This window comes from Microtus pennsylvanicus, chromosome 13 (assembly GCF_037038515.1).
Source record: "Microtus pennsylvanicus isolate mMicPen1 chromosome 13, mMicPen1.hap1, whole genome shotgun sequence".
NCBI lineage: Eukaryota > Metazoa > Chordata > Mammalia > Rodentia > Cricetidae > Microtus > Microtus pennsylvanicus.
Genome location: NC_134591.1, coordinates 5656893 through 5669161, shown reverse-complemented (window position 1 = coordinate 5669161; position 12269 = coordinate 5656893). Strand labels below are relative to the sequence as shown.

At 42.4% G+C, this 12269-nt stretch overlaps 1 protein-coding gene across 5 annotated transcripts in view; it reads left to right on the top strand.

Moving 5' to 3' along the window:
* Astn2 (astrotactin 2) overlaps positions 1 to 12269 on the top strand; it is a 997088-nt gene that overhangs the window by 205066 nt on the left and 779753 nt on the right. The gene's annotated exons all lie outside the window — the stretch shown is intronic.

Below are 12269 nucleotides of genomic sequence, written 5' to 3'. Positions count from 1 at the left end.
CTTTCACAGGCAGAAGAATGAAATTCAGAGACGAAATCAACCTACCTGTGAGCACTGGCTCAGAAAGTGTCATGGGTGGTATTTGAATTTGACTGCTCCTCATCTGCCATGGTTTGTCAGGCCTAAAGTACCAACGTCAAACCCACCTGGTGACCATGCTTCCTGTGTGAGTTCTGCAGGTTAGAAACAGAACAGGAAATTCCTCGGACTAAATCAGTTTGTGGATGTCTAGATCTTTCAGGGAGATTGAAGGGACTGTATGCACGCTGTGAATCTTTCTGCACAAAGATATTTTTGCCTATTTCCTTTCATTTGAGCCCTAAGCATTCTCTGTGGAATTTATTCTCCTAAGTCCAAATGTTCTCTTCCTACAATGCATGTACCATTTGATCTTCTGCTCGGCACAGACACCAGGAATTTTAAAAAAAAACAACAAAAAGAGGCCTTATTTCTATCTCTCTTGGTTATTTTCTTTCCTGGTTGAATTTCTTTAGTTTTAATATTATGTATTTCTTCAGAGGCTGCTGGATTTGAATAATGGAACCGAAGCAGTAGTATTTCCTCATTATAACAAAGTGGATAGTAAACTGCCAGGAATTCATATCCATCCAGCTTCAGTATTGAAAGCAATCATTTTCAGATGTCACTGGTGAAGGAAATTGACTTGAAGTTATCAAGTCTCCAGGTGGGACTTGAATCCATGACTACTATCATTTTAAAAAGAGAAATGCAAAGAGACACAGGAAAGAGTGAAATGAAGATGGACACATAAATTGAATGCTGCTGCCATAATCTAGGGGATATTGATTTAGATTTTGATCAATATAACAGTTGGTAGATCCCCTTAATCAGTAGAAAGAGCATGGTCCACTGGTTTACCCCGAGGATTGAGTTCTACTGTCAAGGGGAAGAGTGACATGAAGTGTAAAATTATTGGCAGTAGTAAAATCAGGCCTGGAGAGAGAACTCATTGTATAATAAACTTTCTGTGGGAACATCATTACCTAAATTCAGATCCCCAACACTCAATTACAAAGTTGGGCATGATGGTGCTGAGGGCCAGAGACTGGAGAGCCCTGAGGCTCTCTCTGGCCACTCACTTCTAATCAATCATTAAACTGCATATTCACCTGGAGAACCTGTCTCAAAAGATAAGGTGCATATTAATATAGTTGGTGTTGACCTCTGGCCTTTGTGGATGCAGGCACATAGACCTGTACACACATATGTGTATGCACGCATACACCACCCACACAAGAGTAAAGCAGTACGTAGGGGGACAATTATCTTTGCTAACTTTAGGTTCCCAATATTGTGAGCTCTGTTTTGTTTGTTTTTTGTTTGCTCTGTTTTGCTTTAAGTTGGGAGTTCAAATCAGGAAGGTGCGGAGGAAAGAGTGAAGCATCCCCACCCTCCCATTGGGAATGGGGGCAACTTTTGCCCCTGCTCCTGTCAGTGTACACACTGGCCTCCTATTGAGTCTGTTGTCTTCCTATTCCTTATTATTCCTGGGCATCTCATGTTTGACTCCCTGCCCCTGATAATTCACAGTCCTGGGGATTTCCTGATCAGTCTCAGTGGGGGAGATCCTAAGGTCTTTATGACAATTGACAGTTCCATCACCAATGGCCAAAAAATGGCAGGAAAAGTGCACCTCTGAAAAGACTCCTGTTGTGTGACGGGTAATAGGTTTTGAAGAAGCTTGGTGGAAGATGACGGAAGCACTGGATGCAGTGGCAATCCTCCAGATATGTGGCATTGCTGTGGTGGTTGCAGTTATCTCTGCCAGAGTTAGTGAGTGGTGCTGTTTAGAGTCCTCTTCCTTTCATGACAGTTTCTGTACTCGGCATTGTATACAAATCGTTCTGCAGCATATAGTTATTTTATGAGCAAAATCAGAGGCAGGGGATTCCTTACAAAGAAAATCAAGGTGGCAGGCCTGGAGCAAGGGCCCAACAAGCAGAGCCCTTGAGGACTGGAGTTTAGTTTCCTATCATTCACCTAGATGACAGGTGGGTATCACCTAGATGACAGGTGGGTGCAGCCCACACCGAACCTCAACACCCAGAGGTCAGAGACATGGCATCCTTAGAACAAAGGGCTGTGTCTGTTCGCTTAATTAGTGTGCTCTGTGTTCAAGTGACCCTGCCTCAATATATAAGTTGATTCTGAGTTCCCTGCCCTGTGGGAAGTCCAAGGTCCTCCCCACTCCATCCAGGTCTAGGAAGGTGAGCATCCAAACAGGCTAGGTTCCCACAAAGCCAGTACATGCAGTAGGATCAAAACCCAGTGCCATTGTCCTTGGCTTCTCAGCAGCCCTCATTGTCCGCCATGTTCAGAGAGTCCGGTTTTATCCCATGCTTTTTCAGTCCCAGTCCAGCTGACCTTGGAGAGGGAGGAGGAGGGGAGTGAAGGGGAGGAATGGGGGGAGGGGGAGGGAAAAGGGAGGCAGGGAAGAGGCAGAAATTTTTAATAAAAAAATAAAATAAAATATAAAAAGATGATTCTGAGTGTCACCCTCTAGCATCTACCTGCACATATGAATTTGCATGCATACCAAAAACTAGGGAGGAAAAGAAGGTGGCAACGGCAAGGCTTAAAATACAGAGGCTGGTCCAGAGCTTTATAGCCCATCAGCTTGGATTTAGACCCAAATTCAGTGCTTTTGAGTTACATACTGGCTGGCCTCTTTCATGGAGTGCTCCAGTATTTCCATACATATGCAGGAGCTGCAGTAGTTTGTAAAGTCTGGAGTTTGGACCAAGTTTTGTTTCCTTTTCTCAAACATCAGAGACTAGCTATATGTTAATATGTTTGCCTCCTAATAATTCCTATAGCATGCATTCCTTTCCCAAAAATCAATAGGGGATTAAAAGCATTAATTTCTTCATTCTTTAAATATGTCTGGTCTCTGGCTGAGCATAGGATTCTGAAATAGTTTAGGAACATCCCTGGGCTCAAGGAGCTAACGCTACTTAGAGAACCATCCTATTCATTCATTCATTCATTCATTCATTCATTCATTCATTCATCTTTCATAAATAGCCACAATTATTTGTTAAAAGCCAACAGTGTACTAAGAGTTATTCTTCTTTCTTAAGAAGAAAATAAATCATTGCCATTTATTAATAATCAAAATTTTATTCCTATTAGGGCACAAAACATTGAACACATTAGCAAGGAAAAATAGTGGGATAATGGAAGCCAATTGAAGACAAGGGAGACAAGTCTTGGAATTGAGTGAAGGTGAGGGCTCTATTAGAACGGGCTACAGTGAGAAGAAAAGGCTCATGAACAGAGTCCCAGTTGCAGGTTCCTCCCCTGCCTTGGGGCCATACCAAGCCTTCGTTTCTCTATTATGATTTTTAAAGACCTTGCCTATAGGAAACTTACTTTCCATGCCTTGACTTAGAGTTCTAGACTACAGTGCTACTTCAGGAATCTCTATAGTTGGCGTAGTGCTGACGGTTGGCATAGGGGTGGTAATCTCTTTGTAGATTTGGGAGCCTGCACTGAGATGAAGGATGAAGGTTATTCTCATCACCCCCTTCTCAGCATCTCCTCTCTGATGGTGACAATTCCAGGATGGTAACAGCGCATGGATTTGGACTCTAAAAGCAAATGTGTGCTCTGACAGTAACCAAGCCTGCAACCTCGGGCAGAGTGCCCTGTTGGAGGCTTAGTATCCTCAATTGCTAAATGAAGTTAAGGATGCCTAACCTATTTGGCTGCTGCGGCCGTCGAGTTTATGTTTCCTAAACCATCATGAATATGAGGTGTGGATTCTTTGTTGGCTTCTTTAGTTTATAAGGGACAAGGGGCAGACTAGGGTTTCTGATTCCTTCTTCAGCGCATATTTTCTAAGCCAGAATTCATGACACCATCATTCTGTGAGCACTGGTGTGTTAGATCCTCTTTGTGCAGTTGTGCGATTAATCTTCACAATGCTATCATTCAGTGGAGACTATTGTCTTTCGCTTTCAAATGAAAGAGCAGAGGCTCCAGAAAATGCATTGACTACCCAGGGCTTTCCAATTGGTAAATGACAGTGAGGACACTACAACTGTTGCCTCCTGTGTTCTCAGTGGGCTCTCTAGTAATTCAGTCCTGCTTTGGGTGGGAATATACTTGATTGAATGGGTAGCTCTCCTCCCTTTTAATTTGTCTTTAATTGGAGTTCCAGGGAAGTGTATTTTATTCCTACTCCCTCTATGATTTGCACTGGAAGCTGTGTGAAACTCTTTGCTCCTCACTGTTTCCCCCGGCATAGATTTTATCCAACTGTGTACGGTAGTAATTATCTTCTTGCATATCTATTCCCCCAAACAACTGCAACTTTTTCAAGGGCAAATCCATGCATTTCTAAATCCAGGCAAAGAGTTGGCACAGGGTTGGGATATAGCAGCAAGGTGTTACAATTAAGACCTTGAACAGGAGGAGTGTGAGCGTGAGGCCAGCATGGGTAACACGCGGTTAGTTCCAGATGGGAGTTAGGCAACGTTGTGTGATCTTATTTCAAAATGGAAAACATCGTGTCATTTTGTCTAATCTCTCCCACAACTCATTTGGGTGAGTGTCACTATTCCCAAGTTAGAGCTGGGAAAAATCATAGCCTTTCCTAAGGTCACAACACTGGAAATGTGACAAACAAGGTTGAGACAAAGTGAACTGGACTCTGTCTGTTTCCAGATGTGCTTTAGCAGTGCGAAGAATGACCAGACCTAGGAATTTGGGCAGAGCCCCTCCCTGACCCCGGTCTCCATCTGTTTGTCTCAGTACTAAAAGAATGAGAAGAGAATGAATCCTTCTCAGTCTCCTACCCTCCCCATTATTCATCCTTGCAAGTGGGATCTGACGCAGAGCTTGAGGGGCCACCTAAGGATATGGAGTGGGGTACTGATTTATGTTAAATGGCCTGTGTGAATTATCCTCTGCTCTCTGTTACTTACAGATGGAGAATTGCCAGACAGTTGTAGGTGTACTTCAGCCATCTAGCCTCAGAGAGGCATTCATAATGGACGCATTCATTCATTCTTTCAACGACCTACTAGGTGCCATGAGCCATTCACACTCATTCTGAAAAAAATAAAATAAAATAAAACCTGGCCCTTCCATTCATTGAGTCTCAGAATAGACATAAAGTAGGTGCATAATGACACCTACTCACTGTCAGACCCTGGAACACATCCTGAGAAATATATAGCTGATTAAGGCTCTGGTTAAGGGAGCAAGCTGTATGCAAGCTGCACTACAGTTTCCCATGCTCTGTTCTAGACAGGCATGAGTCAGTGGGGAGAGCAAGTGGGCACTTGACCCAGCCGGGGAAAGTATGTTTTAGAGAATCTGTGACTCTGGAGTTAAGCCTTAAAGGACTAAATAATACAATCAGGTGAGGGCACTTTAGTTAGAGGATCAGTTTGATCAGGAATGCAGAAGCAAGTTGTGTAACTGCTACAGCGCCTTTACCAGATTTGCGGTGCCAGGCCAAGAGGCAAAAGAAAAGCCTAGAGATTTTCCATCTGTCCCAAGATCTCCAAGACCAATTTTGGCTTTCTAATCTTCTAGAATATCATCTAGCAAGGATGACTGCAGTCGGCCATTTGGGCTAGTGTTGCTGATACACACCTATAATCCCAACATTGGACAGGCAGAAGCAGGAAGATCTCACATTCAAAGCCTACTTGGACTAAGAAGCAAGTTCCAGACCAGCCTGTGTGGTTCTATCTGAAAATATACCAATTAATACAGAGGTAGCGAGAATATTTCTAAAAGCATGCAGTTTTACCTTCTCACTCCAAAGAGGAGACATGGGCATGCCTCACAGCCTGGAGGCAGAATAGCATGCAGCTACATCATCAAGACTATCTCATACCACTGGGTATGGCAAAAAAAAATGACCTCATAATGCTTGATGTTTTTAAGGGAAATAAGGTTTGTACTCAACAATAGGAATGTTACATCTCCTTAGTTCTGTCAAATGCAGCTCATTGTGTTGAATGTGGTGATGTATAACAATATTTCATTGAGTTCTCCACATGTCTCCTCAGTTACATGTTAGTAACCCTGCTTGCAGATGAGAAAGGAGGAAACGTAGGTGAGTTAACCACAATAGAGCCATGGTCCCAGCTAAGCCTGCCTGGCTCCTGGTCGGGACTTCAGGCTTGAGTGTTCACTGGCTCTCCTTCGGATACATTGCTACAGGATTCAGATGTGTGAATATTTAGCTCCTTTTCCGATGTGACCAAAAGATGGCTAAGTATTCTTAAACTGGAAGGCGGTAGGTGGAAAAGGAATACATTCAAAGAAAAACAGTGTTTCTGCCTTTTCCCCCTTTGGCGTTGTCTTGGGAAATGAAATATGCATCTAAGACATACATGATAAATCGGTGACTTGTTTAAAAGAAAATACATTTTATTTTCTTTAATGAGGCCTTCTTAAACAGGTCAACCATTATATCCCTAGAGGCAAAGAAATAAATGTAGATAAATGTAACTAATTATATACATGCAGAAGGGTGTGGGTATGTAGTTACAGATGTGAATTTGTATAAGTAGCTTTATGCAACACCTTATCTTTTAATGTGCATTTATCTTCTTTTAGCTAATTGATTGTTTATGCATAAACACATCTTTTATTCCATTATGGGCTAAGATCTTGTATAACCAAGGGTATATTATTCAGGAAGTCTTTAATACTTAGGTCGTTCTCTGGCCCAATGACAGAATCCAGACCTCATTGTCATCATTGGTACTTTCTTCTTTCCTCGTCCTGCCTATCAATCTTTCTATTCTGTTATATAGGTCTTATATCAACCACAGTTGTTAAATAGTTGACTGCCCACCTCTACTGCCTTAGTTTCAGTTTTCACAATCGCTCTTAGACCTGGGGCTCTCAGTTGCTGGTATCAGTTACCCATGTACTTTGAACCAGTTGATTTTTTACATGGCTTTCCTGTACATTTAGTTCATTTTTCTCGCCTCTGCTCATTCCTCACTAGATGATAACAGCAACCCTATACCTACCCCAGCTGAGAAAACCACAGTTATCCCTTTTCCAAATAACTCCAGGAGCACAAATTTGTCCCATATAAAAAGTACTGTTTAAACTTGCCATCAGAAACCTTGGTGGTCTCCTTGATTTCTGTCTCCCTGCTACACCCAATGTGATCATTCTGCAGATCACAACATCTTTTTACCAGCCTATAGCAAAATTAAACTGTACTGTGTCCTTATGAGTATCTTGAAAGTGTACATTGGAGACTAGGTTACTCATAAAGATAGAGACCTGTGTGACAAGCACTTGAACTCCATACCACCAGACTCCCAACTGAGTCAATGAGGGATGAACTCTATCTCTGTCTAGCTCAGCATTCATTGTGGTAGGAAAATGGTTTGAGAGTTACAGCCAAGATCACTCGACATTCATTAAAAGGATCACAATGAAAGATAACACAAACTGGAGGAAAATGGAAGGTCATAGGACCTCTTTCATTAAGCAAATTTTCCTGATTGACAAGCTTCTTAGCAGCTTTGGTGGATACTAACCATAAACTGTCTTTGAAACCTTTGTGGACATGCTGTGATCTTGGCCAAATCACTTTCATTTTTTTTTTTCCAGTGATAGAAACACGTTTCTTATCTGCACCACAAAGGGATCAGATTACTTTCTTAGAGTCCTCACAGCTTATGCATAGACTGAAGCCCCAAAGGGACTTCTCAGACAAGCTGGAGGTCTGTGCCATGCTACCAAACTAACTTTGTCACTAGGCATCTGGCCAAAAAGAACATCCTCTGGGTCACCTGCCCAAAGCTATAATGGGGCTGGCTGCCAGGGACCAGAAACAAGCGGCAAGAAGGGAAGGCCATTACTTGGGAGAATATGCATGTTCACAGCCCTGAGGATTAAAGGCCCATGCTCTTATCACTGCTGAACAGAGCATTATAAATCCAGTCTTAGAATACAAAATCCCCTGGCGGCTTGGCCATTGTGAGGGAATATTAAAAAGGCTGGAGACAGAAATAATCAGTTTCCGAATGACACATTGTCAAATAAAGCGTTTTCCGCAGTATCTTCGTCTTTCCTTTCTCTTGCTTCTTCTGCCATGTCTGGATATTTTAACACGGAAAGTAGATGAAAACGAAGCCAGGCTGAAAGCATACTAACTCTGCCTTCTCTGAGTTCTCTGTTGGTAGTGCCGGCTTTTAGACTCAGCAATTTATGAGTGTTAATATTGTTTGTGTAAGCAAACTCAGAGAAGGCACTCAGAGAAAAAGCAAAGCTGCTCAGGGGTCATACAGATTATCACCAGGAGCTCCGTGCCTGCTGTGGTTGGAGCTAATGACAGGGTCTTGTATTTGCATTTTTCTGATGTGTCAGTGAGGTTTTTAGGCACCTGTGTGTTTCTTGCAATTTCTGTACCGGCAATGCACCAAATACTAGCAAACAGCAGTTCAGAACCTGGACTGGAAAGCTGGTCAGGCAGGCAGATGATCCGCTGGCAGCAGTATAGTCAGATAAATGGTAGCCCTCAAAGACTGAGAGGAAGGAAGAGGCAAAGATCCTGTGATGGTTCGTGTGAATCACAGAATGATGAGTCTGAGAATGTGTGTATACAACACATCTCTATATGTATTTGTGAGTGTGTTTCTGACTCATCTAAAATGTTGTAGCACTATCCCATGGGTTAGATAGAATAAAAGAAGGGGCAAAGAAGAGATTCTGCATTCTCTCTGTCTCTTCTCTAATGCCACAATATATAATGGACCGAAACTATCAGCAAAATAAATATTTCCTCTTCCTTTCCTTGCTTTATCAAGTGTTTATTCACGGTGATATAGAGTCAATGAGATGTCCTCAGAAGACATAATCTCTAAACTGAAAAACTGGGGCTCATAATGAGCACGTCATCTTCCTGCTGCTCCTACAATCAACTATCATAAGCTAGGTGGTTTAGAACCAAATAAAGCCACTCTCTCATAGCTCAAGCAAACGTCATCAATGTCACTGATTCTGGAATCTCTGCTGGAGAGGCTGCTCCAGATTGTGAATGAAGGCCCATGGACCTTTGTTTGTTTGTAACTAGGTCACTCTAACCTCTGGCTCTGTGTTCACCTTACCTTCTTTTTATGGGTTCCTGCCTCTATATTCTCTCGTCCTAAAAAGACAGAAGCCATTTTGTTTAGGGTCCTTTCTAATCTCATATGCTCTCATCTTAAGGAATCACATCTACAAAGTTCCAATTACCAAGTTAAGTCACCTCTTAAGATTCTGTGAGGGCATGTTCCTCGGGGTACCTAATTCACTGCACTTTAGGTGGAGGGTCAGTGAGTTCGCATAAGGGATCATCATATTATGGGGACAGGTTAACCAGTCAGTTTGCTCTAGGGTTAGTGATTCCAGGCAGGACGGGTAAGTCTTGCCGAGAATGGAAGCGTGTGAAGGAAGCAGAAGCCCGGTCATGAAGGTTACCGAGTGCCAGGCTGGATGTTATCCTGTGACTGGCTAAAGTAGAGGAATAGAGAAACTAATTGAAGGAGGCTTCTTTCTGTGGTGGAGACCTTTTACTCACATCGCGTCTTGTCTTTTTAAATTTTTAGCACAATTCTTTACAGTAAGAATAATCATTTGCAAAGGAGCCTATTGGAGACTTGTCACGGCCATCAGCAAGCAGGGAATCAGAGCATCACAAGTCCAGGACACAGCATTTTCACATCGCACCCGTCTATGCCCTCATCCTGGCTTACCTCTGCTGGGGAATCTGTGGCCCATTTTCAGAAACTAAATAGAAAAAGTAGTATGATCCTGCAGAGAGATACCTGAGGAAGGAAGATTCCAGAAGAGAAGGGTGGTTGGGGGATCCACCTTTTCTCTTTTATCTCTTCCCTCCTCTCACACTCAGAGCACAGTGAAGTTCCCAGACCCATAAAGAAGTAAATCAAATACCTTTGTCCTCACTTGCGCACTTTCAGACTCACGCAAAGATGCTACTAATAGACTGCTGTGTTTTCCTGGGATTTTCAGCCATCATCCATCCTTATTTATCTTTAAAAAAGACCCAAGATGTTCCCTCTTTAAAGTAGATTTGGGATCTGGTTGTCCCTGAGACCAAATGGGCTCAGTGCACCAGCCCTGAGCCTTGGCCTCTTCTTGACTTGCTTTATGAACATCCACAGTCCTCGGCACCTCATCTCTCCCTCTCTCCATGGTTCCTGCTTTACTCTGAAGGATTTTCCAGTCATCAGGGGCTGGGTTTGCTCCTGCTGTGTGCTCAGGACCTGGATGCCCCAGCTAATACATCAATTGCTTTTCCTTTTTCTCTGCTTGTCCTTGGTGAAAGAAGCTGGAGTGGGAATGCGGCTCCCTTGGTGTGTGTATAGCATCCTTAGCCATTGCTGGTGACTCAGCACTCTATTGCTCCCCGCTGAGATACTCATCTTCCATTCACGAGATTGTCCAAATGAGACAATGGTATAGCAGTGGTCTCCCACGGTCCCTATGCTAATGCACAGTCCTCCAGTAGGTAGTGAGCATTTTCCCACACTTTACATTTTGACCTCCAACCCTTTAGTTGCCTGACTGAGAACATTTATATCTCTTGCTTACCATCTGCCAGTTTCTGGTGAGTTCTCTACACCCGTCAGCTCTCAACTCATCTCCTTTACAAAGAAGCTTTTGACTCACACATTTCACACATACTGAAAAATTATACATATGCATATCTACATAAACATATGTGATGGAGATGTGTTTAATTTGTCTTATTGGTTGCTAACTTCTGATATCTAGGGAAATATTCCTTGACACCTTAATGTAGATCACTGCCAATGTCAAGACACAATTTCAGTTTTCTTCCAGTGCTCCCATCCCAAACTTATACCTAGCTACATTTGAGCCCCAGCCCCTTTGGGAGATGATACATCTTTCACTATAGTGAGTTTTTGGATCTTTTATAAAAGAAAATTATAGTTTAATCGTGTGTGTAGTCAGCAGGATGTCAGGACCACGTTAGTGAAAAGACAGTAATATGTCTTAATAGTATCCACTGCAGTCACCCTCCCTCAAGATGCTGTGTTCAAGGTTAATTTCTGATTCCTTGGGGACAAGCTATAGTGACCAGGACTTGGTTGTGCCTGCAGTCAGATTATGGTCTAACTGCTTGAATGAAATGAAAAGAATATAATCTTTAGAATTAAGACACAAAATTAATTAGTAAGCATAATGTTCCAATCCCATTTCCACACTGTGCTCCCTTCACATATAACCAGGGTGCCCCTCTCCCTGTGTGGTATCCCACCAGCAGAACTGAACAGAGTGCCACCTCGTCTCCAAAGTGTGGAACATGATACAAAGGGAGGAAAGAGCGATAATTCCAGTGCAGGTTTTTCTGGCATTATGGAGACTAGGGGAGACTCTAAGATGCCTACTGTCCACCGTTGGCCTGGACCAGGGAGATAATGCATATGAAGAGTTTCCCCTTAGGAACTCTTAGACCAGATCATTTCATGAAATTTACAGGTCAGTTTAGTTACACATGTACACATGGCGCCATATTGCTCAGTAATGTATCATCTGCAGAGGTGGGAGGTTAAAGAATTAACATCAGTTTTCTTTAAGTTTCTGAGTAAAGGAACCTTACAAAGCTTTGCTTTCATTCCCCTGTTTATTCACTCGTTCTACTACATTTTTAAACACCAACTTTGTCCCGGGCCCCTTCTTGAAAAATCAAAGACTAAAGAACTGAAAAGTGAACACAATATAAACTGTAAAAATGTTTGGATTTGATAATGCAATCTAATACTGTCTTAAGGTTGTAATAGGGTATATGGAATGTTACTACTGCTTAAGCCCTTGGGGAACTCATTTTGTAGATAATAAAATAAGGCTGAGAGAGTTTAATGGATTATCCTGGGGCTGCTTAGCTGGTAGGAAGAAGAGGAAGGCAGCCACCTGCATTTAACAAGCAAGATGGTTCTAACATGGCTATTAGCAATGTCCTTTCTCTTCATATCAAACTTATAAAGAAGGATGAGTAAGACTCTTACTCATTCTTAATGACTGAGGAATGAAAGAATGGAGAAGTCAAACTGTTTCCTTAAAGCCTCATGGTTTGTTGACAAAAAAACAAAACAAACAAACAAACAAAAAAAAAACCAAAAGCTGGCCTAGGAAGTAGTGTCTCTCTAGCTATAAAACCACAATTTTTGTAATCCGTAGACCCCAGGCTAAGTGAGACAGATAGGAAAGCAGTCTGCCCTACAAACAACAAACCA